This window comes from Petaurus breviceps, unplaced genomic scaffold (assembly GCF_028583685.1).
Source record: "Petaurus breviceps papuanus isolate PSGF00001 unplaced genomic scaffold, PetGlider_PUasm1.0 67, whole genome shotgun sequence".
Lineage (NCBI taxonomy): Eukaryota > Metazoa > Chordata > Mammalia > Diprotodontia > Petauridae > Petaurus > Petaurus breviceps.
In genome coordinates, this window is record NW_027186446.1 from 2,628,567 (window position 1) to 2,655,827 (window position 27,261).

Sequence of the window (27,261 nt, forward strand, 5' to 3'; positions counted from 1 at the left end):
AGAGAGAGAGAGAGAGAGAGAGAGAGAGAGAGAGAGAGATGGATGGATGGATAGATATAGATATATTTATATATAGATATTGATGTAGATATAGATATCTTAAGAAAGTAGATTTTGTGGTAAATGAAGATTTTTTTATTACTTTCAAAATTCTTATGGTACATTTTATAGTTCCAAAAGTGCACATTAAAATTGGTATTCTGTAACTCTGAATTTCTTTCGATGTCTTCTACCATTCAAATTTGTTTCTGAGTTACAATCAGTTCTATAACATATTCAGTCACAGCCTTCTCTTCAATATCTTTAATGTTGATATATCTCAAATGTTTGAGTCCACTTTTTAAAAATGTGTTATCTTCATCAATTGATTCAATAATGTCAAATTCAAGTTCAAAACCTTTAACCTCTATCTTTCCTTGGAATGTATCAAGTATCTTAGACTTATTAAGTCCCAATGATATTTTGATATTGGTGGATAAAGATCCTAGTAGATGAAGAATTATTTAATATGGTTTTTTATGCCATCCATGTTGATTAAAACATTTTTATATCATCATAAAGAATAAGGGATTATGAAGATTTTTTTTAATTTGAGAACCCCACTTATTTCTATTTGAAAGAATCATACAGAATTTGACTATTTGCATAGAAAAAGTAACATTAAAAAAAGTTGTTTCTTACTTTTGTGTTTAGGGCATATTTTAAATAGGGAACATTGTTTATCTAGATAGCTATCAAATATTCTTGCATTCTTATAACATATGGGTGAATTTTATATGAAGCATTACCTCTGGACTTAGTGATCACTCACACAATCTCATTTTGAAGTCTTCCAGGGGGAAGCTGCTACTTCAAATTCCTTATGGGAGATTGCACTCTGAACACTGTAACTTCTGAGCTCAACTAGCATGTTTCCCATAGGTAATTGCTCTCATATATCTAGGATAATATATTTATATGTAGAAAGCACTTAAATACCTGTGATTCCAACTCTTTCCATTTACAGAAGAGGAAATTCAAAGAGGTTCAAAAACTTTCCAGATGGCACACAATGAGAACTATTTAAATATTAAAACCACTAAATACATTTATAAATAGATGGGAGGGATAATAAATATGTAAAAAATAAATTGTTGTGCTATGGTAAAATGATTCCCAAATATTTTGTACACCTTGAGGATATTTTAAAAGGTACTTCTCCTTCAATTATTGTATATTATTATTATCATTACACATAGATGGTAATAGGTTTGTGTGGGTTGATTTTGTAACCTGATAACTTTTGGAAGCTTTTCACTGTCCTAATTAGGTTATATTTTTCTTTAGTAAACCATACTTATCAGCACAAAAATAAAATGTTTTAACTCTCTCTCTTTTTTTTTTGCCTTTTGAAGGGCAATTGGGGTTAAGTAACTTGTTCAAGGTTACATGGCTAGTTTTTGTGTGTGTGTGTGTGTGTGTGGGTGTTAAGTGTCTGAGGCTGGAACTGAACACAGGTCATTCTGACTCTGGGGCTGGCGCTTTACTCACTGTACCACCTAGCTGCCCCTAAATGTTTTAACTCTTTACTTATATCCATGCACGTAATTTTTTTTTTCTTTTTGCTTATTGCTTTTCCTAGCAGTTGCTATTGCTAATGTTCATGTTTCCTCAGCATTGTTGGTATCTAACTGTGCATAGTAGGTTCTGATAATTTTTATGACTTGTAGATATTTTTAATTCATTTATAGATTTTCTGGTTTGGTTAGTCTTTTCAAAAGAATCAGGCTTCATTTTATCAATTATATAAACTTTTTAAAAATACTAATTTACTATTTTATACTATTTTTTAATTTAATATTTATTATTTTATTACTTTACTATTTTTCTCTAATTTTTAAAAATATTTTTGCTTATACTGTTTTTCTTTTTTTATGCTGGTTTTCTATATTGCTAAAAGCATATCAGTTCAATAACCTCTTAAATATTTCTTCCTCAGAGGACTGGTTTAATTGTCCTTATTCACTGTATTCAGAAATTTTGGCACATTGTCTTCTTATCATCATTTTTCACATTTAATCCTTTTGTTACTTAGGATTTGATTGTTAGGTCTTCACTTAGATCTTTATCCTTTGTTTCTGTTCCATCAACTAATCAATGTTTCATTGCTTGAAGGTCTATAAAGAATATGCTTAGTATTTCTAGTTTTTAAATTTACATTTTCCCCTAATTTCTCTGTGATCTAATATGTGCTATATATTTTTTTTAATAAAATATGTGGGAGAAACAAATGTAAATTCATTAAGAAATCTTTTAGTTCTAAATTTAGTTCTACATTATTTGGTTCTGAATTCTCAAACTTTTTTTTTATTTTTGGAGGGCAGTTGGGGTTAATTGACTTGCCCAAAGTCACATGGCTAGTAAGTGTATTAAGTGTCTGAGGCCAGATTTGAACTCAGGTCTTACTGACTCCAGGGTTGATCCTCTATTCACTGAGCCACCTAGCCACCCCACAAACTTTTTTGTTTAATTTTATGATTTCCCTTTTATCTTCCTACTAGATTTGCCCAACTTAGAGAAAGAAATTATATTACCCCACTATTATAATTGTATTTTATCTATCTATCTGTATCTATCTTTTTTATAATTAAAAAAATAATTTAGAAGGTGTGTCATTTGGAGTGCTTAATTTTAATACTTATACCACTTGCTTATCCATAAACAAAATGCAATTTCCTTCTTTATCTCTATTTGATCTTATGTCTACAATAACAGCATTGGTATTCTCTGTGATGTAGAAATTTAAAGCAAAGTTATATGCACTAAATTTGTTTTATATAAAGAAGCCATGAGTACAGAATTGAGTCAAAGTCTGTGATAATCAGTGAATATTACTATTGTCATTGTTGCTTTGGTTGCACCTTGCATTAGAAAATGGGAAAATCATCTGCAAACATATATCATTGTGAAATTTTGAGAGACAAACACACATACACACTTATGTGTGTACATGCATGTGTGTTGCTGTACATAATCAATGTTTCCAAAAAGGAACATTATTTTAATCTTTGGCTATGTCATTAGCTATATAATTATAATCACTGTGGGATACTTTGTCTATAGAATGGAGGGTGTTGATAATATGATATCTAAGATCACTTCCAACTTTAAATACAATTAAATATCAACTTATTTCTAAATTTTTTTCCACCTCTAAAGAATCATGATCACCATGTGTCATAAATTTTTTAACTGATAGAGTGATAGTGGCCTCTTCTGACCATATCCCAGAGAAAATAAGAGGGGTTCACCAGAATTCCAATTCCTATCTTTCCCTTCTGCTCAAAATGATTACACAAATTGACAGCTATCATGTGTTGCATAATGCTCCCAATTAATGGGCAGGTAAAATCACTGCACAGCTGTGAAATGACCTATCATTTTTTGAAGGGAAGTTACTGAAAAGGGAAAAGAAATTTTCAAATTGGTTCTTAGACAAAAGCTGGTAAAATTGGATATTTTCCAACATCATTATGCAATTTCAATTCTTCTCTGTGAGGAAAGGGAAATAGGAACTCCACATGTGCAGCACAGGGCAATTCAATCTCACAGGACTGAGCATGCAGATATGCTTAAAGGTGCAGATGGATAGGGGATAGGTTCCTAAACTGGGAGTCCAGTGAGGACCCAGCTTCCAGTCTGCTTACTCTAGTATGGCATGGATTTTATTATTTAGTGAGTTAAAATAAAGACTATCAAGGAGAAAAAATCAATATGACTTTTAAGATTATTGAATCCATCTGGGCAGCTTTTGGAAGCACTACTTTTGATAAGACAGCTAAGAAAACAGTTAAATTAACAAGGTGGTTGTTTTGGGGGAGCAATGTCAAAATTATTTTTCACAAATAAAAGCATAATTTTAGAGGTTCCTGAAAATTTTTGTATGTCTATAAAATATTTGGTTTTCATTTTATCTATATTCTTAGGATCATGGAATTAGAACTCAATGTAACCTTAGAGGCCGTCTAATAAAAAAATCATCCTCATTTTATAGATGAGGAACCAGAGGCTTAGAAAGGTTAAATATTTTCTCATGATCATACAGCTAGTACATATGAGAAACAATACTCAACTTTAAAATTATTGTCTCTTAGTTCAGTACTCTATACACTTTGCCATTGTGCATCTTTTCTAGAGGTCAAGATTTCTTACTTGTGCTAAATTTGGGTTTAGTTTTTTATTGTGTTTTTCTATTTTTGAATTTTTGTGTTTAGGCAATTTTTTTTCATTTTATTAATCCATATTTTCAAAGATATATTTTTCTTTTGAAGAATGTTTAATTTGCCTTTCCAAAATTTAAGTATGTTGTATCATTGTCATTATACTTCTTTACATGGCTTTAATTATTTCTTTGATTTGTTCTTTTCTTCATTCATTATCCAGAATGTCATTATCAAGGCCTCCATTATGTATGGTCCTTTTCCTATTATTCTTGTTACCGCATAATATTTTATTATGTAATTATATATGAAGGATGTGTTTAAAATTCATACTTAATGATAAGTCCTTTAGAAGTATCCTAAAACTGGGCTGGCCAGGTGGTGCAGTGAGTAAGAGCACTGGCCCCAGAGTCAGGATGACCTGGGATTGAATCTGGGTTCTGATACTTAGCACCACACCCAGAAATAACTGGCCACATAACCTTGAGCAAGTTGCTTAACCCCAATTGCTTTTAAAAAAAAGTATACTAAAACCTGACCAATTTTTGTTAAGATGATAAAATATGGCATTCTTACAAATTTATATATTCTTTAATTTTCTCATTCTGAAGATGTCAGTCTTTCCAGTATAACTTTTCCAATAGCACATCAACTTATTTTCTTTTTTTTATTTTTCTGTTGGCCTTATCCAGCAGAGAGTAGAATATTAATCTTTCCTGCAATTAATGTATTATTCTTCATGCCTTCCTGTAATTCAGCTATTTTTTTCATTATGCTTTTTGATGCTATGTCATTTTGAACATATGTGTTTTAATATGACATTGTTTCATTGTGGATATTACATATAAATTTAATGTAGTTTCTGTGTTTAACTCTACTGACATTGACAATTTTTATTTTTTCAGTTTGATAACAGGATTGCACTGACAGCTTCTTTGAATTGAATTCATTTTACAGATGAGGAAACTCACAATTGAAGAAGTTTAATAACTTGCCCAAGATAATTCAGATTTAAAGGCCATGGCAAGAAATTGAACCTTTTTTTTTTTTTACTCCAAATCTAGTCATGTATAGTTAGATTCACATTTTTTTAATGGTCAAAAACTTGAGATAATTTATTTGCCTAGTTTTTTTTTAAATTCATAATCATACTTTAAACCTTTCTTCTGTATTTTTTTTTAATTTGGTGTGTTGGCAAGTCATCAGCTGTCTATGCTTAATAGTGCCTGGCATGCATTACTCCATTAATAAAGACCTGTTGATTGATCTACTCATCTATGCCTTTAAAAAATGTCACAAATTACTCTATTTTTTGGAGGCACACTTTTCTGCATTTATTTTTGCAAAATATGGTATTTTAGAATCACTCTTGTACTCCTCTTTGAAAAAATCATATTGCATTCTTTCCTCTTTTCACTCCTACCTCCATAGTAATCCTTTATAGACTCCTGGACCTGTTATCCTTTTCTCCTGACTACTTTCAAAATTCTTTGTTTAGCACTGAAATTCTGGAATTGGAGTTTCAAATGTTTCTTTTTTAATATCTAACAATTTAGACAACATTACTATTCAAAAAATATATTTTTTTAAAAGCAATTGGGGTTAAGTACCTTGCTCAAGATTACACGGCCAGTTATTTCTGGGTGTGGTGCTAAGTATCAGAGCCTGGGTTCGATCCCAGGTCATCCCGACTCTAAGGCCGGGGGTCTTACTCACTGTGCCACCTGGCTGCCCCTAAGCAATTGGGATTAAGTAACTTGCTCAAAGTTACACAGACAGGTGTTTCTGGGTGGGTGCTAAGTGTCTGAGCCCAGATTTGATTCCAGGTCATCCTGAATCTGGGGCCAGTGCTCTTACTCACTGTGCTACCTGGCCGCCTTCTCAAAAGTTTTAAGAACATTTTGGGTTCCATTTTCTTCAGTTTACCTTGCTTGCACACAGATTCTTGCATGTTGTCTCCCCCAATTAGAGTGTGAATTCCTTGAAAGCATGTACTCTTTCAAACTTTGTTTTCTTCCCCAACACTTAACATAGTATGTGACTCATTATAGGCATCTAATAAGTGCTAATGAACTCAACTTTATATTATATTTATTTTTGTTTTTAATTTATTGGATTTTGGGGCGGCCAGGTAGCACAGCGAGTAAGAGCACCGGCTCCAGTGTCAGGTTGACCTGGAGATCGAATCCCGGGCTCAGACACTTAGCACCCACCCAGAAACACCTGGCCGTGTAACCTTGAGCAAGTTACTTAACCCCAATTGCTTAGGGGTGGCCAGGTGGCTCAGAGAGTAAGAGCACCGGCTCCAGTGTCGGGATGACCTGGATCAAATCCGGGCTCAGATACTCAGCACCACACCCAGAAATGGCTGGCCATGTAACCTTGAGCAAGTTACTTAACCCCATTTGCTTTAAAAAAAAATTATTGTATTTTATGAAAATCCTACAATCTCTATGTTAACAACCTTACATTCTGTCTTTAAAGTCACTTTAGTTGGAAGAGTTAATGTTTTTTTTTCAAAGTAGCTAACTTTTATTCTTCTGCCAAATTTTATTTATCTTTGATATTTTTGTGTTTCATATCTGTCACTCTTTTTTTAGAGTCTTTAATAGTTTGACAAGGTTATATGTTATGTATCTTATGTCATCTACTCTGGTATTTGTTTTGATTATTTTTTCCAACCTAATTTCTGTAGTATTTTTAATAAATTAAATTTCCTTTTTGAAGTATTCTGGAATTTCTTGCCATTCCATAATTTCTGGAGAATGCTCATTTTTTTTCTTTAGGAGTTGTGGGACATTTTTAACTTAATTTTCAAAGCATTATTATTATTATTATTATTATTATTATTGCTTTCTGCAGGGGGAAGGGCAGGACAATTGGGGTTAAGTGAGTTGCCCAAGGTCACACAACTAGTAAGTGTTAAGTGGCTAAGGCTGGATTTGAACTCGGGTCCTCCTGACTCCAGAGTTGGTGCTCTATTCACTGCACCACCTAGCTGCCCCAATTTTCGAAGTATTATGACACTTACTTCTTTTGAGTTTTTGCTCATTCTTTCTTTTGTCCTTTTGAATACCAATGTTATATGCTTGAGAACTAGATTTTAGTCTTTTAATTTTTGTTGTTTTGTTTTTCAGCCTTTTTCCTGTATTCCCAGTAACTTTTCTTTCTTCTGCTCTTAGGGCATCCACCTTTTAGTCTTGAGAATTTCTGTCCTCCTCTTCCTCGTGATAAGGTGCTAGCATCTCACTGGATCCCTGGCCAGAGTAAACTCTGTAGAGAGAGAACTGACTCCAACTAGTGTCCTTCCCCTTTATTATAAAAGCAACTTTTCAACTAGCTGGATTTGTGATAAAACATCTCTCCTTCACCTTTGTAACATTCTCTTTTCTTTACATGGCTCTTAAAAAAACAAACAAACAATATTTCCCCCTTGTCTGTTGTTGGAATAGGACTTTAGAATGAACCTCTACCATGAAAGCAGCATGCAGGGTCCAACTCAGCTGGACCTTGAAACATAAGCCTTTGAGGTTGTTTATACTGCCATCATCTGACACAAAGGCTATGCTCTTGTGGAGGATCAGTGGAATCTTCATGCATTTCAGGTTTCTAATGTTGTTTTCTGAGACTTTTTATCTTGTGGTGGTGTTTTTGTTATTCTCTCTGTTTAATTTATATTTAATTACTACAAATCTGTGACATATTTGGTTTTTATTTTGATGTTGTTAGATTGGGAAAGTTATATGGAAAACAATTCCTAGACCAGTTTGTATAGAATAACTCCTCTTCCTTGTGGAAATGAAAAAATTTGAGGGGTAGGGTTGGAGGGTGAAGGGTGCATGTGAAACTACATGCCACAGTCACATTACCTTGAAGATAATAAACACTTAATAAAAAACTTATTGGTGTTTTTATTCAGGAATTAAGTGACAGAGCCAGGACTTAGTAGAATACTGCAAGGAATACTATAAAGAATATTTGAGTTGGAGTCAAAAGTTCTGAGTGCAAACTATTTTTCAAGCCACTCTATTGCTGGGCAAATTCCTTTACCTGTCTGAATCTAGGGTAATAATATTACATCCACTAGCTACTTCATAGAGCTGTCACTTGGTAAACCTTATAGTTCAGTAAGTAATTATGCCTGCATGTTATTAAGTAAATTCAACATAACAAAAACTATACGATTTCAGAGGAAGAGGAAGTTACTTCTGAGGTGGGTGAGATCTGGAAAAACTTTATGGAAAAGTTTTATTTTGAGTTGGGCCTTGAAGTAGGGTTCACATCTCCATAAGGGAAAGTCTTTATGGGAAGGGAGAATGGTATAAATAAAAGCTATAGAAAGGAAAACATTAAGCATGAACACTGAGATAAAAGTATTCTTATTTGGCTGAAGTATAGCAAGACAAATCACAATATTCAGAAATGTAACTAAAATGGTTCTTTATGGAAAAAGTAGAATATCTTGAATGCCAGAAATGGGTGTTGAAATTTTATTTAGTAAATATTCTTGGCTATTGGTTGCCCCATTGTGACCACTGGTAGTCCCACTATTTTTTTTTTTTTAAAGCAATCGGGTTTAAGTAACTTGCTCAAGGTTACACGGTCAGTTATTTCTGGGTATGGTGCTGAGCATCTGAGCCCGGATTTGATCCAGGTCATCCCGACACTGGATCCCATGCTCTTACTCACTGAGCCACCTGGCACCCCTAAGCAATTGGGCTTAAATAACTTGCTCAAGGTTACACGGCCAGGTGTTTCTGGGTGGGTGCTAAGTGTCTGAGCCCAGGATTCGATCTCCAGGTCAGTCTGACACTGGAGCCGGTGGTCTTACTCGCTGTGTTACCTAGCCGCCCCTCTACTATGTTTTACATGGCAGAGTTCCTTACTGTCATAACCCTACACTGACAGGCAAAAACAATTATTCCAGTCAATTCAGTTGATCTAGCTATTAAATTGAATGGAAGAAACATTTGTCAAGAACTTCTAATATTCCAGACATTATGCTGGATGCTAGTAATACAAAGGCAAAAAAATCAAGTATGTTGTGTTACGTATTTGCCAAAATTAAAGCAGTTGAACACTGCTTTTAGTTGTTTTCCAACCCTCATGTTCATGTATATTTCCTCAACAGATGGTGGCATGGACCAGGTAAACCTATTTGGAGGTTACAAGTGGGAAGATAAAGAGGACTTAGAGGAAGAAACCCCAACCCCCCCAAAAACCCCAAAGCCTAGAATTAGCCTTTGATTTTATGTCCTTAATCATAGCCTCAGGGGTATCACCACATTGCCCTCATCCCCACCCCCATAAAATTAGGTGACATAAGAAATATAATGAAAAGACAGGTTGGGGGAGGTGAGAAGAGAGGGGAGGGGATAGCAGATAGTACTTGCTAGATAAAATTACCAGCACAAATAGAAAGCATCCAGGCAGAAGATTTGACCAAAGTCTTAGAATCTGGTTTTCCTCCCTTCCCCTTTTGTTTCATCTGGAGTTAGGGGATGTGAGGCTTTAAGTCTCTCACATGCATCTTGGGAAAGTCAGGGGCCCACCCTCTGAAGTTGAGAATAAGAGTCTAGGACAGAGGCATTTAAACATAATGAAAAGGAAGACGCTAAAATAATTGTAAAGGAGGGACAGGGTCTGCGGACAAAAGGGGAGGTTAGATGAAAGATGGGAAAATAATACCCAAAGCTTGGGACCTTCATACATTACCACAGACACTAGAAACCTGTTGCCCAAGCTTCCTATCTGAATGAATAAACCAAAACATTTCTCTTCAGAAGTGACTGAAACTGACTTTGAATTTAAACATTAATGAACACTTGAAAAATGTATCTCAGTGATTCTTAAGCTAACAAATACTTATTTCTTTCTTTCATTTTTTTTTTTAAATTTGAGGCTCTTTATACTTATCCTGTCACTCATGCTAAGGCTCTGATCACTTATCTGGATAATTAAGCAGTATCAGCAAGGAACCAGATACCAGAAATTTGATATTAATCCATCCCTCTTAATAGTAAGGCAAAGCCACTGAGGTGGAACATAGCCGAGACTTCTTAATCCCTTTTACCAACATTTGGGCATCAGCACATAGCATTTATTTTCAAAACTGATTCAAAACATGCTATCAGAGGCTTAAACCAAATTTATGCTTTAAATCAAAGTATTTTAAGAAATTCTAAAATAGTAAAATTTTCTTCTGAGAATTTCTGACTAGTACATGCTTTTGCTAGTGGGCATAGGGCATATTGTGGTATATAGGGAAGATATTGGTGGACTAGGGCTCAGGAGCTCAAAGTTCAAATCTTAGCTATAAATGATTTCTTTATGAGGACTAATAATTAAACATTTTGTATTTCACAGCCTGATCGATGCTAAATGTTCTCTGAGTCTCTGTGTCTTGTGTATGTCTCCTCTATGTCTCTCTTTCTCTTTTTTGTGTTTCTGCTTCTCTCTGTGTCTCTGCCTCTCTCTGTCACTGTTTCCATCTCTCCACACCTCAATCTCTGTCTCTATCTCTGTCTTTCTATCTCTGTCTCCTTCTCCATCTCTGTCTCTCTCTGTGTCTCTCTCAGTCTCTGTCTATCTGTCTTTCTCTCTCTCTGTCTCTTTGACTCTGTCTCTCTGTTTCTGTCTCTCTCTGTCTCTCTCTGTTTCTCTCTCTGTCTTTTTGTCTCTGTCTCTCTGTCTCTCTCTCTCTGTTTCTCTCTCTGTCTCTCTCTTGTATCTCTCTCTGTCTCTGTCTGTCTGTCTGTCTGTCTGTCTGTCTGTCTCTCTCTCTCTCTCTCTCTCTCTCTCTCTGTCTCTCTCTCACTATTTCCTGTACAATCACTCTAGTAGGATTTACCTTTCTGCAGGACCATATCTAGGATATTAGCTTCATAGATGAGAAGAGTAGAACCATAAATCTAGAAAGTGGTTCCAAGTGCAAAGTGTAAGGGAACTGATGTGAGAGGACAACTAGGCACAATTTGATCTGCCAGAGAGCAGAGATGAAACTGGGGTAGACTGGAACTGGAACCTAACAGTCTATAACAGAGAACTTTTTAATATGCCTTTCTACAAAGAAGTACCACTGAATTTCACAAAACTCCTTTCTCTTTGGCTTATCATTAATTATTTTTGGAAGAAGTCATTTTCTTACTAATAGCTTACATTTCTCATGAAAACTGCCTGTTCTTGCCCTTTCATAATTTACCAGGAAGTAAATGTTTTTTCATATATAGTTGTATCAATTCTCTATAAATTTACTATCCACCTATCTAACTATCTCCCAGATTTATGAGAATAAAATGAAATGTTAATTGTAAAGGACTTAGCACAGCACCCGGCACATAGTAAGTACTATATAAATGTTATTGTTATTGTTGTTTTCTAGCATATTAGACCTTTAGCATAGAAATTTTATTTTTAAAAAATTCCTTGTTAATTGTTTCCCTGCTAATTAGCATTAATTAGTAATTACATGAAAGATAATAACAATAAAGACAAAACAGAAAAAAAATTATGAAATACAGCTAAAGCAATACTCAGAGGAAAAAAAGAATCTCAAGAAAAATATACCTTAACAAAGAAAATAGGATACCTAAAAGACTATAAAATAGCTCAACGAAACCTTTTTTTAAAAAAAAGATAAACAAAATCAATAGCTCTTCAAACCGACTTAAAAGGAGAGAAACTAATTTAATGAAAAATGAACAAATTAGGGGCAGCTAGGTGGCACAGTGAATAGAGCACCGACCCTGGAGTCAGGAGGATCTGAGGTCAAATCCGGGGTAAGATGCTTAACACAAAAACTATCCATGAATGAAGAAAATGAACAAATTAAAATCAAAACACATCAAGAAGAAATGAATAAAATTATCAAACCTACTCTGTGTTGTTATAGGCCAATAAAATTGAGATAGTTCTAATACCAAAAATGGGGGGGGGGAATACAAATAAAGAGAATATTTAACAAATTCAATTCAGAAATTTCAAATAATTTTTTGGCAAAAAATTTGTGTCTTTTTAACCAACAAAATTCAACATGACTGAATTGAATTTACCAGGAACTCAAGGATGTTCAGCATTAAGAAAAAAATGAATATAATTGATCATATTCAAAGGAAAAAAAATGAAAAGGGGCTGCTAGGTGGCACAGTGAATAGAGTACCAGCTTTAGTGTCAGGAGGACCTGAGTTCAAATTCATCCTCAGACACTTAACACTTACTAGCAGTGTGGCCTTGGGCAAGCCACTTAACCCCAATTGACCTGCATTCCCCCTCCAAAAAGCAAAGAAAAAAAACAAACCAAAAAAAATTAAAAACATCCCAAAACATATAAATTAGATTAGATTAGATTAGATATAAGTGAAAGCCTTTGACAAAATGAAACACATGCTACAAAAACCCTATGTAATATGAGCATAGAGGACTTCTTTTAAATATAATAAAAACCATCTAAAACCAAAAACAAATAATATATGAAATGAAAAAAACACTAAAAGTCTTCCTAATAAATTCAGGATTAAAGCAAGGATTCCCCTCTTATCCTTTATTCAATATCATTCTAGAAATGCTAGCAATAGCAATGTCAAAGAAAATAAACACATAAAGATTGGAGTGGGGATGATGAAAAGAATCTTATGCTCAGGGTTCTCTGTCATCTTCAGATCATTGTGGAATTTTTTTTTTCTAATTTATCCTTCAGGAAATGCAATAGTCATTGTCCTGATATTGTTTAGCAAAAACCTCTGTGCTCAGAATCACACCCCAACTCTGTCACTAGTTTAGTGCATCCACTCTGCTGGGCAAAAGTGCTGAAAGTCTAAACTCTTCATGGTTCTCAGAGAGTTTCAATATTTAATTCCTCAATTAATTACTCCTTCCTGTGGGGTAGCACAAACTTCCCAAAAGTTGTGACTACCTGGATTTACTACAAGAATAGAATAAATTCTCAAGTCTCTACCTTGAGCAAATTTTAGGTCTCCCCTGAGTTTACTCTCTTTCAATGAGTCCAGGTCACCTGACCTTGACGGAATTAAATCATATCCCTGCAATTACTGACAAGCATGCTTGGCTACTCTACGCATTGCAGTACTTTGCTCTTGGCATGGAAGCAAGAAAAATCACATAACAACATATAAAAGTAATAAAATGCATGTAATAAAACATGTCACATCTTTCCATCCTCTGTTTCTGACTTACATCTGGACCTAGAACCAGCATTCTCCCACCTAGGGACTGGGAGTCCTGATTGATGATAATTCCCCCTCTAACTAAAATGCAGAAATCTGTTCTCTGGAGATTGTCATACCATTCCATCTTACTCCAAAATCTGCCTATTATGCTGATCCCACACCAGTCTCAATACTTGTTTCCACTCTGGGGTCTTGGTCTCCTTATCAATATCAAATTTGACATAGACCCTAGAATAATGCTTTCTGACAATTTTTAGGCTATGTCACTAAGAGCACACTTTTTACTCTCTTCTCCTTCCAATTTCTCAATTTCCCTCTTTACCTCTGGATCCAATTATCAAATCACCACTATAATTCTCAGAAAGGACATGCCATCAGTTGGCCTATGATTCCACCTATTATCCCTCATCAAATGCCTCACAAAAATGATACTTCCCTATGCATGTAGCCTTCTCCTAATTTGATATAAACTCCCTGAGAGTAAGAACTGTTTTTTTTTTATCATTGCATACCTAGCACCTAGCACAATGCCTTGCAAATGATAAGTATGGAATATTTATTAATTCCTTCATTCATTTATCTATCTATTTCTGTTTTGTTTTGTTTTTTTTCAAATGCTAGGCTGCATCACCACATTTTATCCAATATCCATGCAATCCCCAAACAATACTCTCACCTCTTTGCATCCAGGTGTTCTAAATAAATCCACAACTTGCTCACGTCCTTTGGGGCTGTGGGTGGGCAGAGGAATATAGGCAATATAATATCATTCAAAAGGACTGATAGATGTACACATCCAACAGGACTCATCATCAGATGAAGTTTAAGGAACTCTTGACCTGGAGACTGTCTGAGATGAAGGTTTAGGAGCTGGTTTACAAATTAGAACTTTTGGTGTTTTCCCTGGTTTCAAGTATCCTGCTAATTCCAGGGAATTCACACTACTTCTTATTTTTTTTTTTTAGTAGGAGTAGGCAAGGGCTGACCAGGTAAAGAGAAAAACTTTCTACTAGGTTTTCCATCTTACCTCTTCAGTATCTCTTCCCTCCTGCTATCTCTGACCACAGGAACTTAAGTTGCCCTTACCAGTAGTTAAGGTTTATGTCATACCTTCTCTATTCCTTTAGCTCTGTGACCAGGTGACACATAAAATCCATCCTTCAGGCCCTTCAAAGTGTCTTTGCTTCCATTTTCACTTTCTGTATGTGCTTTTGAATCACGTCATTGGTCAATGAATTCCTAATAATCTACATTAGCCTATTTAAACAGCTTTGATATTTATTTTTCTCATAGAAATTATTTTTGTTTGTGTCTTCAAACATTCTATATTGCAGACTTTCCATCTGTTCTGGTAGTATTTGCTCTATAGAAATTTAGACCATGAGATCATAGATAAATTTTCAAAAACTGTGCTATTAGCTTAGGTGAATTTCAGACTGTGCTTGACATACCTTTTCTTCATTATTATAAATTCTACAATGGAGTGTACATACTTTTTCCCCCAAATTCCAATCATTCCCATTATTCCTATTTAAGCAATGCTGCCTTCTTGATCAGAAGCAGGTCCAAAATAGCATTTCTCCTTGTCACTGCCTTCACTTTTATGATAGATAAAAATATTATTAAGGTAAGAATTTATTATGTGCTTTACTTTCAGTAGAGAGAGTTGCAGCTGATATTTGGAAAATCGAAGAATTATATCATGACTATATAATACCTCTGTGACAGGCTATCTGTTCCCGGAAGTCTAACCATACCTTCTTCTCTTTTGATGTCTATCACATATCCTAGTGGCAGTATTTTTGTCTGTATATCCACTATTCTTTATTCAAATTTTCTCTAATTTTTAAATTTCCTCACATATCACTATCTTCTTAATATAGAGAGCTACTCCTCTCAATTTTTTTTCTCATAATTATCTTGTTCATTTTGAACATGGTGTATTCTTGTGGAGCTATAGCCAGTCATCGCCACCATTCTACAAAGTTTCAGTGATGTCTGTAAGGTCACTTTGGCCTTTTTGTATGAAGATCTCTAGTTCACCTTATTCATGACTCATACTTGGTGCATTTGTCTATTTATATATCAGGTCATGGATATTATGACTGGTTCCTTTTTTAATTTTGTCTCCCATGAATTTCTAGGCACCTCTACTACCATTCTTTTTCCTACATTTTAGTCCTTTTCTACATTATCTAGATTGTTCTTTTTAAGTAGTTTTCTCTCTCCCCATTTGCCTACTTTCTTTTTTTAGTTTAGATTCCCTTTAAGTAAAATCTCAACCACCAAATAAATTAATTTCACTGTGCTTATTAGATTTTCAATCATTAGCTAATAATCTCTCATTGCTAATATTTATGGCATAATCCAGAAATCCAAAACTCATTCCAGATATCATCACCTTAACCAGTTAATTGCTTCTCCAATCTGACTTTCGCTTCTGAAGCTGAATCAAACAACCAATATGCACATGGTTGACGGGTACGTGCTAGCAGATGGAGAGAACAAGAGAATCACAGCTACTTATGGGGGATGATCTGGGCAGAAATCTATTGCCTGCCTGAAAATGATCTCTTCTTCAATTTTGTTCTAATATATTTTGTCTAGATCTCTTTTGCCCATGTTACATTCTAAATTGCATCATAGTTACTTGCACATGTCTTCTCTTTCTTTTTAGACTGTTTAATTCTCCAAATGTAGGGATCATGTTGTCTTTATTCCCTCAGTGTCTGGTGTGCAACTTTGCACATAGAAGCTACATGGATGATTGTTGAATAAAATTGAACTAAATAACACTGAACAATGAGAAGGAAAATAAAGCATATTATGTCATTCTAATTCCAAACTTAGAAAGATTTTGAGAAAGTTCTCTTCTCACAAAACTCTTGGACCTGGAGTTAGTTGTTCTGAAATGACTGGTTTTAGTTCTGAAATGACTGGGCTAATAAACTGCCACTGATTTTTTTTTTCCATTGGATTTCCCAGGTCATTAAGGTTTCTCCCCCTTTTGCCCACTGAATTGACTTAATATATGATTGTTTTGTTATTATGGATCCACTGCCTATGCAAGGTAGAGGAATGAATCATTAACAAAAGTGACACAAAAATGTTAGATTTAGAGGTGGAAGACAGCTCAGATGATAGCTCATTTTTCCTATGATCCAGAGAGATTAAGTGATACATATGGTCAAAATAACACAGCCACTAAGTAGCAAAGCTAGAAGCTGAACTCATGATAGTTAAGCCCAAATTTGATATTCTTTCTATTGTACCACACGGTACATACAGAATTCCTCCTCTACTATACTTGATATTATGCTTTTTTTTCATTTTATGAGAATAAAATCTATATTTTTGCTTTTTAACAATTACAAAAAGGAGACAGGATAAGTATTATGACAGTTGAAAGAATACTGGAATCATATCAGAAGATGGTGTTTAAGTACCAACTCTAACATTTATTAGAGGTGTGATTGGTGGAAAGTGAATTTATCTATCTCTGCATCAGTTATGCTACCTGAAAAGTGAGGAAAAATATCTGAATTAACTATTTTCCTGGTTTAGTGAAAAGAAAGTGATTCATAAAGCATAAAACAATGGAGTAAATTTCTTATTATTGTTATTTATATTGTGATGTTATATTTTGCTTGCTCAGTAAGACACTACTTTTGGACTTTTCTAAACTGTTTTCTAAATACCTAAATATCTGTCTACTTTTTGCTGCCATATTCCAAAAACCTACTGAGATTTCTTCTTACTGCACTTGTACAGTACCTTTCTAAATAGTCCAGCCTACTTTTATGAATCTGTATAGGTGATAGGGACCCAGCCACAGTTTTGTTCTGAGAAAAATGAGGAGTAGTTTCATGATCTCAGATATCCCTGACAGCTCTAAAAAATACAATCCTATAATCCCTCTCCAAACTAGATTTTCAGTTAACCAATGAATCTTGAAACTGACAACCTTCCTTCTCTTTTACTCTTTTGAATCTACTTGGAATCCCAGCATCTCAGTATTAGCAGGGACCTCCAAATTATATCAGAAAAGAAGCAATCTCTTCTACAACTTCCCAAAACAAATGGACATGGAGGTAGATGTTGCACAAAAACTTATAATGAAGTTCTGCCTGTCACTTTACAAGGCTGCCCATTCAGCTTTGGGGCTGTTGTATTAGTAAGCCTTTCCTTTATTTCAAGAATAAATCTTCCTCTCTGCAATGTTTCCTGCATCTACCCCCTTGAACTAAGGTGAAAAAAGTTCTCTTCTCCATGACAATCCTTCAAGAATTTGAAAAAAAAACCTGCTGTTTTACTCCTTTAGGCTAAATATCCCTACTTTCTGCATTTAATCTTCATGTAGCACAATGTCTGCTACCTTCATCACTTGGTTAGCCTCCTTTGAATCTACTTCCATTTTTTCAATTTTTTCCCAAAATATGACACCCATAATTCAGCAGAATAAGTTCTAACCACATGACAATCACTTCCTTTCTCTTTGGACACACATCTGTCTTAGTGCAATATACAATTTTATTAACTTTTCCGATAGTCACATCACAATTTTGATTCGTATTGTTCTACTCCACTGAAACCACTGAATTCAATCTAAATAATTACCTAGTACTATACTTAGTTGATTTTTTGGACCTAAGTGCATTTATCCTTATTACATTTCCACTTGTTTATATTTGGCCCATTCTTCCAGTCTACAAAGGTGTTTTTGAACTACATATCACTGAACATATTAGATCTATTCATATCAAATGCAGATTCCATAAGCCTGACACCAAAATTTCTGAGTAATTGATTAAAATATTATTGAGCAACAGAGAACCAAAGAATGATTTCTGGGTCATTAGAAATTATTCTCAAAAGTAGAAATTGTTTAATTCGTTACTACTCTTTGGATCCAGTCCTTCAACCTGTTTCAAATACATGACACTAATCCAACCCACAGGGAGTTGGATTAGTGACATAGTAGATAGAGTGGCAGGCTTAGAGTCGGCTAGACTCATCTTCCTGAGTCCAAATCTGGCCTCAGACACTTACTCTCTGTTAATGCTGGGCAAGTTACTTCTCAGCATTAAGGACAGCCTGAGAAAATACTCAGGACCAAGAGATGGAATGTCTTGTTTTTGGAACATCAAAGGGGCCAGTATCACTAGAACAAAGAGTACCAGTCAGAAAGTAAGGTATAAAAAGACAAGAAAGGCGAAAGTGGGCTAGGTAATGAAGATCTGACTGCCAAATAAAGCATTTTGTGTTTGATCCTAGAGATGATAAAGAATCACTGGAGTTTATTGAGAAGAGGGGAGAAATGGTCAGATCTGTGCTTTAAGAAAACCAATTTGTTAACTGACTGGAAGATGGATCAGAGTTGAAAGAGATTTGAAACACACCAATTCCGTAATGGTAATTGTCTAAGTGTGAGGTGCTAAGAAACTACCATGAGGTGTTGGCAGTATTAGAAGAGAGAAGGGTTTACATTTGAGAGATGTTGAAAAGTTAAGTTGACAAGTGTAGGCAACAGACTGTATATGGAAGAATGAGAGATAGTGGAGAACAAAAGATAATACCTAGGTTATAAGCATGGAGAGGTGGAAGGATGGTCATGCCCTTGACAATAACAGGGAAATTTAGAAGAGGGGGAGGAGTTAGGGGAAAAGATAATAATGTTAGTTTTGAAAAGGTTGATCACTTCTACCTAAGAGAAATTTTGATGTTATATAGAAGTTGTGTTGTTCTGAGCATGGTTTTCTGAATTTCAACAGGTAAAAGTGCAAAGAGGTAGCAGGTATTTTCAGAGAAGGGAATGGTTTGATTTCATGTACTTTGTACAAATTTCTATGCTAGGTTACCAGGGATAATTAGGTGAATAAAATATGGAATTTTTCTTTTAAAAAATCACAGTTTAATTGACAAAACAAAGAACCCACGTATAAGAACCAACATTATAAGGCTGGGCACAGTAAGTGATAAATAAGTTACACAGACAGTAAGGTCAGAAGAAGGAGGAAATGACCATGTGCTAGGGTGATCACTGAAGATTTTACAGAGGAAACAGGGAAAAAAGAACAGGTAGGAATTGAACTGACTATTCAAGATAGGGTAGAACAATTGCACTAAGGAGAGAATAAGAGAGAGGACATTATGGGTTAGAGGAATAATATGAGCAATAGTTTGTCTAGAGGAGAAGGCTCATAGGATTTAGAGCTAGATGGAAATGTGGAAATACTCTAAGGTATCCTTATTTTTGAAGAGGAGGAACATTCCAGAATAGTGGCAACACGGGTTATACAGGTAGTAAGTAGCAGAGCCAAGATTTTTATAAGACATTACTGGGAAGAGGCATAATAAAATAGGTTATAACCTTTGGATGTGAAGGACCCTTAATCTTAATAATAGCAATGTAGGATTGTATAGCATTTTAATACATACAAAGTACTTTCCTCACAACACTCTTGTCAGATAAGCTTTGCACTTAGTATCTTTCTCATTATATACTTAAGACAGCTGTTGCTCAGAGAGGTTAAAAATTTGTCTATCATGTCTAAGCTAGTAATGATGATGGTGGTGGTGATGATGATGATGATAACTAACATTTATATTGTGTTTTAATGTTTACAAAGTGCTTTACAAATATTTATTTATTTATAAATTAATCCTGGGAGATGGGTGCTATTATTACCCACATTACATTTTACTGATTGAGAAGCTGAGGCATACAGCAGGTAAGTGACTTACACAGAGTCACATACCAAGAAGTATCTGAAGGTAGATTCAAGCTTAGTTCTTATCAATTCTAAGCCCAACAATATGCCGACTTTGGCACCTAACTGACTCTTAAGACTTTAAGTGGGACAGCTAAAATTTGAACCCAGGTCTTCTGGGTTATATCACACTCTCTCTAATATCAGGAAAAGGAATTGGAGCTTTGACCTTTAGCCACTGGATATATGACTGTATTTTATTATGGTTCTATGGTCTCCCAGTTGCCTTCCCATCCTTCCCTCTCCCCACAGGAAGGAAAGAAAGCTTCCATAACAAAACAACTATTGTTCCATAGTAATTCTCTTTCTGCATTCCTCATCTGAAGGGAGGTGCATGCTGTAAATGTTTGGGGGTGGGGTGAGGTGAGGGTTTTATCACTTTATTTATAAAATAATTAGCATGAAATTTCTCTGACAAGGAGAGGGAGTGTGTAGGCAGCCAACAGAGGTGCTGCCTTTACCTCTACGTTTTTTTTATTTGTACAAAAACAGAAAAATGTTTTTACAGGGTAGGCCAATAGTGCCACTGAGACTGAATTAGAGCATCCTTAATTAATATGTCAGAATATAAGAAATGATGAAAATATGTATAATTAAATTCATGTACTAAAAAAAGGATTCTCAAATATGACTAAAATAGCAGTCCTGGCATTTTTATTTCTTCTGCTTTCAAACAATAATAATATAAGTAGTAGTGGTGGTGGGGGTAATAAATGGAGAAATGTCAGTGTCCTGGCAGCTCCATTAGGTGCTGACCTCAAAGGGGTAGCAGGGTGCTAAGCCTGACAGGTTGGCTCCCCTGCCCCAAATTAGACACAAAGAGTTGAGATTAAAAATTCTCTCCAATTTGGATGACTGGCTGCCTTATTTTCATACTAATGCCCTGGGACTGTATATGACAGCTGGGCATGTTGGTTACCATATAAGCACATGCAATGAGAGAAAGATGTTCAAGACAGGTGTTGGGAAGATATAGCATTGTGAATAAATATACATTTATATTAGGGGGAGGGATAGCTACTTATGTATTTATTTGCTAGCTTTTTACATATTTATTTACTTGCTTCCTCTATGTACCAAAGGTGTCCCTAGGTGGTACCCTGGGGACACACAAGACAATTAAACTGCAGGCAAGAAAAACATACATAGATCCCTCTCCTGTGTCCCAAAAGGAATTCTTTCCCAAAGCCCCTATAGGTCCCTCTGGAGATACTTTCCCTCTTTTGGCTAAGTCCCAGGGCGGGGGGGGGAAAGGGTCTGTTTTGTTTTGTTTTTTTTTTCATTGCCACCAATTTCACAATTTCGCAGCTTGCTCAGGCTTCCTCAGACCCACAGGAAATGTAAAGCCTAGGAGTGAAGGGACCATCTCCCATGGAGGTTAGGGAAGACAAGGAGGGACTTGATATTGCTAGATAGTTCTTAAGATTTAACCATTTACTATTTTTCTTTCCTGAGTGGTATTTTTGTCCAAAAAAAAAAAAACCACAAACCCCAAAATCATAAAAAGTCAAAATTTGTTTTCATGTGTAATAGAGAAAACATGAAATGAAAACATTCTTTAAAAAAATACTGAACCCCCCCCACAAGCCCATTTGTCACATCAACTCTGAAGAGCAGCTAATTCTCACTATCCTAGAAGCCAGCCAAAAAGGACCTTTTCCTGAATAATTTCCAAGTTCTTCCTTCTTACTGTGATCTTCCTTGACCTGTAGAACAATGAAATCAATGTGGTGTGTGTGAGGAGGGGTAGAATGGGGTAAGATTAGGAGATAGGAGACTGAGCCTTTAGTCTTGCCTTTGACATTCATCTAACATGTGATATCAGGCAATTAACATTGTTTTTCTGGACGTCATTTTCTTTATCATTAAAATAAGTTTGTCTCACAAAATTCTGTTGAATTGTTGAATGAATAAATAAATTTCAGTTCATAACATATATGTCTAAATAATCTACTTTAGGCATGGAATAAAATAAATATAGAGGCAGTTATACTTGTCCCAATCAATGAAATAACACATTGTCTACACTGCTTATTTAGCATGACACAATGTAGTCTGTTTTCTGAAATATATATATATATATATATACACACACACACATTTATATATATATATATATATATATATATATGTCTTCTCTCCACAACTGTACTATATTTCAGTTCAATTCAACAAACCTCAATTAAATCTATTTAATGAATGGTACAATTTGCTGGGTGTTGGTAGAGATAAAAAAAATATGACATGTCTCATTCAGCTTATAGTCTGATGGGGATAGTAAACATGCATACATACATACAAACATAGATACAAGCAAATACTGTATACAATGGTATATTATGTGTTATATATTAAAGAAATTCAAAGGAAAATGTTATGTAAGTTTTGATAAGGGAAAAGTTGTTGCTAACTAGGAGAATCGGGGAAGACTTCCTAGACAAGTTCTAATTTAAGTTGGGCTTTAAGAGATAGGTAAGTACTCAATGGATAGCTAGGTGGCACAGTGGATAGAATGTCAGGGCTAGAGTTGGAAAGATTAATCTTCCTGAGTTCAAATCCTGCCTTGGCCACTTACTAGCTGTGTGACCCAAAACCAGTCTCTTAACACTATTTGCCTTAGTTTCTTCATATGTAAAATAAACTGGAGAATAAAATGGCAAACCACTCTAGTATCTTTGCCAAGAAAAGCCTAAATGGGGTCATGAAGAATTGGACAATGCTGAAAAACCACTGAAGTAGAATCCAATAAGAAAAGAAATTACTCACCAAGAACATTATTTTGAATACTTTGCTGAATCTATGGTGCCATCACAGTGGATGCTCCCTCCAACAGTGCGGATTATAATTCATTCCTGTTTTCTCATCCTGTTTAATTCTCATATCCTCCACTAGAAGTGCACAAGATAATATTATGTGTTAGAATTTTTTCTTATCTAAAATAAACTAATAAAAATACATAAGTATTTGTCTCACCATAAAATGACACATTTAAAATTCATTTTTTAAATCAATTTGGTAGAATAATATGATTGCTTTCAGAACTGGAGTGGACCTTAGAGGCTATTATTCTAATTCCCTCATTTTATATATGAGGAAACTAAAGACAAAGAGATTAAATAAATTGCTGGAGATCACATAAGGAATAAGTGGCAGATCTAGTACTTGAATCTAGATCCTCTGGTTCTAGATCATGGATTCTTTTACACTGTAATCTGCTGCCTTTCAAGGGGAGAAAGAAAAAGAAAGTCCTCAGAAAGAATATATGTAATGGAGATAGCACACTGGTTTCTCTAATTATTAATCTTTGGGATTATCTAATTCGATTCTTTAGTTTTATAGATGTGGAAACTGAGGCCCACAGAGGCTCAGTAGCATACATAACTTGCCCCATCCTCTCTATTTTACTACTACCACACTTGTACAAACCCTCACTTCCATTTACCTTCCAGGCTGACTGCAACAGCTTTTGCTACCTCCATACTTCCTCTCTTTACCACAACCCCTCCAGCATCCTTTATAATGCCAGTTTTATCTTTATGCATAGATTTAGTAATGATCCCACTTACTAATGTCACAGTAGAACTGCAACTTATAGGTAATTTAATTCAAACTTCTAATTTCACAGAGAAGATTATTGAGTACCACAGAAGTTCAGTAATTTTCCTAGTGTCACTCAGCTCTTCAGTTAGGACTAAAAGACAGACTTTCTAGACTTACACCTTTTACACTAAAGTTAGGACAATAACTCTGTATAACAATTAAAATGACACTTGCCCGTAAAAACAATCCTTAAACAGTAGTGACTGGGAATTTATATGAAGAAAATGGGTGTCTTTGTAGGGTGGAGGTCACTGTCTATTTCCTCCTACATAGAGTCAATTATGGCTTTGAGGCAAGGCATGTTCTCCATGGACTAATCAGAATGTTTTAGATTTCCCAGGTTTTCAAAGTAACTCCAGGGTTTGGGATGTGTCCAGGGACTGTAGAAGATGGAAGTTTTTACCTGAAGGGCAGTTTTAGGCAGGTAAGTGGCCTGTTTAGATGGTGGACCAGATGCTAGTGGACAGGTGTTCTCACCACAGCTTTCCCACCTCATTCCCAGGGCACAGAACTGTTAGGAGAAGAGGCAATTGACTGTTTTCCCACAAGTATGTCCCTTTTTGCCTTGCGAAACTCAAGTCCTGTGGTCTGGAGAGTATGAGGAAGGCAAACTGCCCAGCTGATATCTGCTGTAATGCAGAGAAGGAAGATGGCTCAATATTTTTAACAGAGAAATTAAGAGCAGCTTCCATGACTGATGCTCACCTTTCTGTTGAAATTTAAATTTTGTGATATGTTTTTCTCACAATTTTATGTAACAGGATGATAGACTTTAGAACTGTGGGCAGGGGGTGGACTTTAGAGGTAACTTAATTAACTTTCTCCTTGTCCTCTACCAGATCCTACTTTAATGTTGTTTTAAGGCTTGGAAATTAATCTGGCTTGTTGAAACAGACTACATGTAGGTTCTAAGATCACAAAATTTTGACCATATCCAAAGTCCTATGATAGATTGTCTGTTACTCAAAGTATTCTCAGGCCAATTGTCCAAAAATCATCCTGGATAATGTTGGAGACGCATCACCAGGTTGATCACAGGTTGAAGAATTTGTGAGTACAGCAGGTCTGCTAAGACCATTGAGAGATCATGGTGCAGTCTAGAGAGAGGATTATAGCCTATCTCTGATATTTACCACCTGTGTGACCCTAGGCAAACCACTTAATCTCCCTAGGCCTCAGTTTCCTCATCTCAAAAATGTGAGTGTTAGATTAGACAGTCTCTGAGGTTCCTTCTATATCCATATCCATACCCATATCCAAGTGTGTGCTGGGTTTTTCTCAGACCAACTAGTGAGAGCTGATTGGTAAATATTAAGTATAAGCATTTCAGTGTAAGTAGGAAATCAGCAACCTTACAATTCAAGATGAAGAGAATGATGGAGAACAAGGAGATTATGCAGATTAAAAGTTAACAACCCCCACAGGAGCTGATTGTGAAACATTTACCAACATAGTCCTATCTATTTCTCTTATATATGTATATATATATATACACATATGTATGTCCATGTGTGTATATATATACACACATGCATATACACATATGTGTGTATATCCTATACCAGTGCTATTGTCAGTGAACTCAGCATCAGGGATAGTGAAATTTCAGTATAGACAGGGTTGTTTTGAGAAAAGCACTTTTTAAACCTTACAATGCTAAAGAAATGTAACTACCACATAAGTAGTCTTTATATTCTGTTGAAATTTTGTGTGAATTAACAGAGATACCAGATGATGTGTTCCTTCTTTACCCAGACTTTTCTCATATTACTGAGATCAAGGATGAAATTTTAGTAGGGAATTACTACTAGGGCAGCTTCCTCCACAAATGCCACTTGGCAAATGTTCCATAATTTACAATCTTAGAAAATTACCTGAGGCACTGAGAGACTTTGACTTGCCCATGGTCACATACCTAGTATTTTGCAACCTTGGGATCTGAACCCAGGACTCCTGACTACAGTGCAGTACTTTTCGACACTACCATGCTGTACTTACTTACTGCATCCTCCCCCAGAAGGTTTCATGTAAAATGTAGCTATGTTGTTTGGGAAACATAAACACATTAACCAAATCTTTATCTGTAGGTATCACCCCACCTGGGAGTGCCCCTTCTCTCATATACATACACTTAGAAAAATCCTCAAGGAATTTGGACTACTTACAACATGGTAAAGGATGCAGGAAACGAAAATAAAAATTGTCCCCTCACTCATTTTCATAAACTGTACTTACTTTCCACCCTCAGCAAGGAGCATAGGACCTTCTTTTGCATGAGAGAATAGAAGATGACTTATCCAACTATCCTTTGACATGTAAGGAAAGACCAGTCCCTTTACATTTTCACCTTTTTCCAAAAATATTACTATTTGGAAATCAGTTGCAATACATCCAATGAGAAAACATCTACCCATCAATCAGATACAACTATTCCTGGATTTTCCTGATGGTCACTAATGGCTCAAAGAACTGCTAACATTGGGAATAAGAGGAAAAGCTTTTGTACCTACATTGTCATGTGTCAAGGAGCCATGATCACCATTAATAGAAGTAAAGACAGAAGAAAGAAATAGGAAGAATGGAGAGAGGATTGGAAATGTGGCCCTGGGCAAAGTCGATATATATGGGGTGCTCTAGGAGAGAACCAAGGCAAGCAATGGGCTAAATAGTGTCAATGATATCCTGGGAAGATAGTCATAGGATCATGGGAAAATAAAAAAGGTACCTCTGTCTAGGTTTTGACACCTCCCTCCACATTCCCCATCCCAGGAGGTCAAGAAACACAATTGCTTTGCAAAATGCAGTATATCCCAAGTGCCACATAATTAAAGTATAATTGCATTGCTTGGTAGCTACAGCTCTTGCTAAAGCAGCTGCTGGGACTATAATTGAGCAAAGACAGAATGACCATCTGTCAGGGTCAGGAAGTATCTTATAATGAACAGAGTGCTGAACTTGGAGGTAGGAGATATGGTTCAAATCCCAACATTCACCCTTAGGAGCAAGTCATTTCTTTCTCTGAAGTCCCATTTCCTCATCTGTAAAAATAGTAACAGTGAAATTGTACCACTTGCCTCAGAAAAGGAAGGAAGGAAGGAAGAAAGGAAGGAAGGAAGGAAGGAAGGAAGGAAGGAAGGAAGGAAGGAAGGAAGGAAGGAAGGAAGGAAGGAAGGAAGGAAGGAAGAAAGGAAGGAAGGGACAAGTACTTAATAAACACCCAATATGTTCTAGGCCCTGTGCTAAGTTCTTTACAAATATTATCTCATTTGAAATCACCACAAAAAGAAGTGAAACTTAAAGTATATGAGTGAGTCATAAAGAAGCAAAACTCAATGATCTCTGAGGTTCCTTCGATCTCTGAAACACTATGAATCTATAGATGAAAAGTGCTTTTAGGTACACCTGCCTTCATTAAGACCTATGATCTCATGGACCTGGCACATTAAGTCTGCCCATCATAGCTAGGTTTGTCCTGGCTTGTCCCAACACCACCAGACGCACAGAATT

General features: G+C 35.5%; 1 long non-coding RNA gene across 2 annotated transcripts in view; it reads right to left on the reverse strand.

Moving 5' to 3' along the window:
- The window catches only part of LOC138173923 (uncharacterized), a 331,839-nt gene that overhangs the window by 71,114 nt on the left and 233,464 nt on the right, over positions 1-27,261 (reverse strand). For both annotated transcript variants that reach the window (XR_011171576.1, XR_011171575.1), the window contains exon 5: positions 22,921-23,042. This is a non-coding gene — a long non-coding RNA (uncharacterized lncRNA). The remainder of the gene's footprint in view (positions 1-22,920; positions 23,043-27,261) is intronic.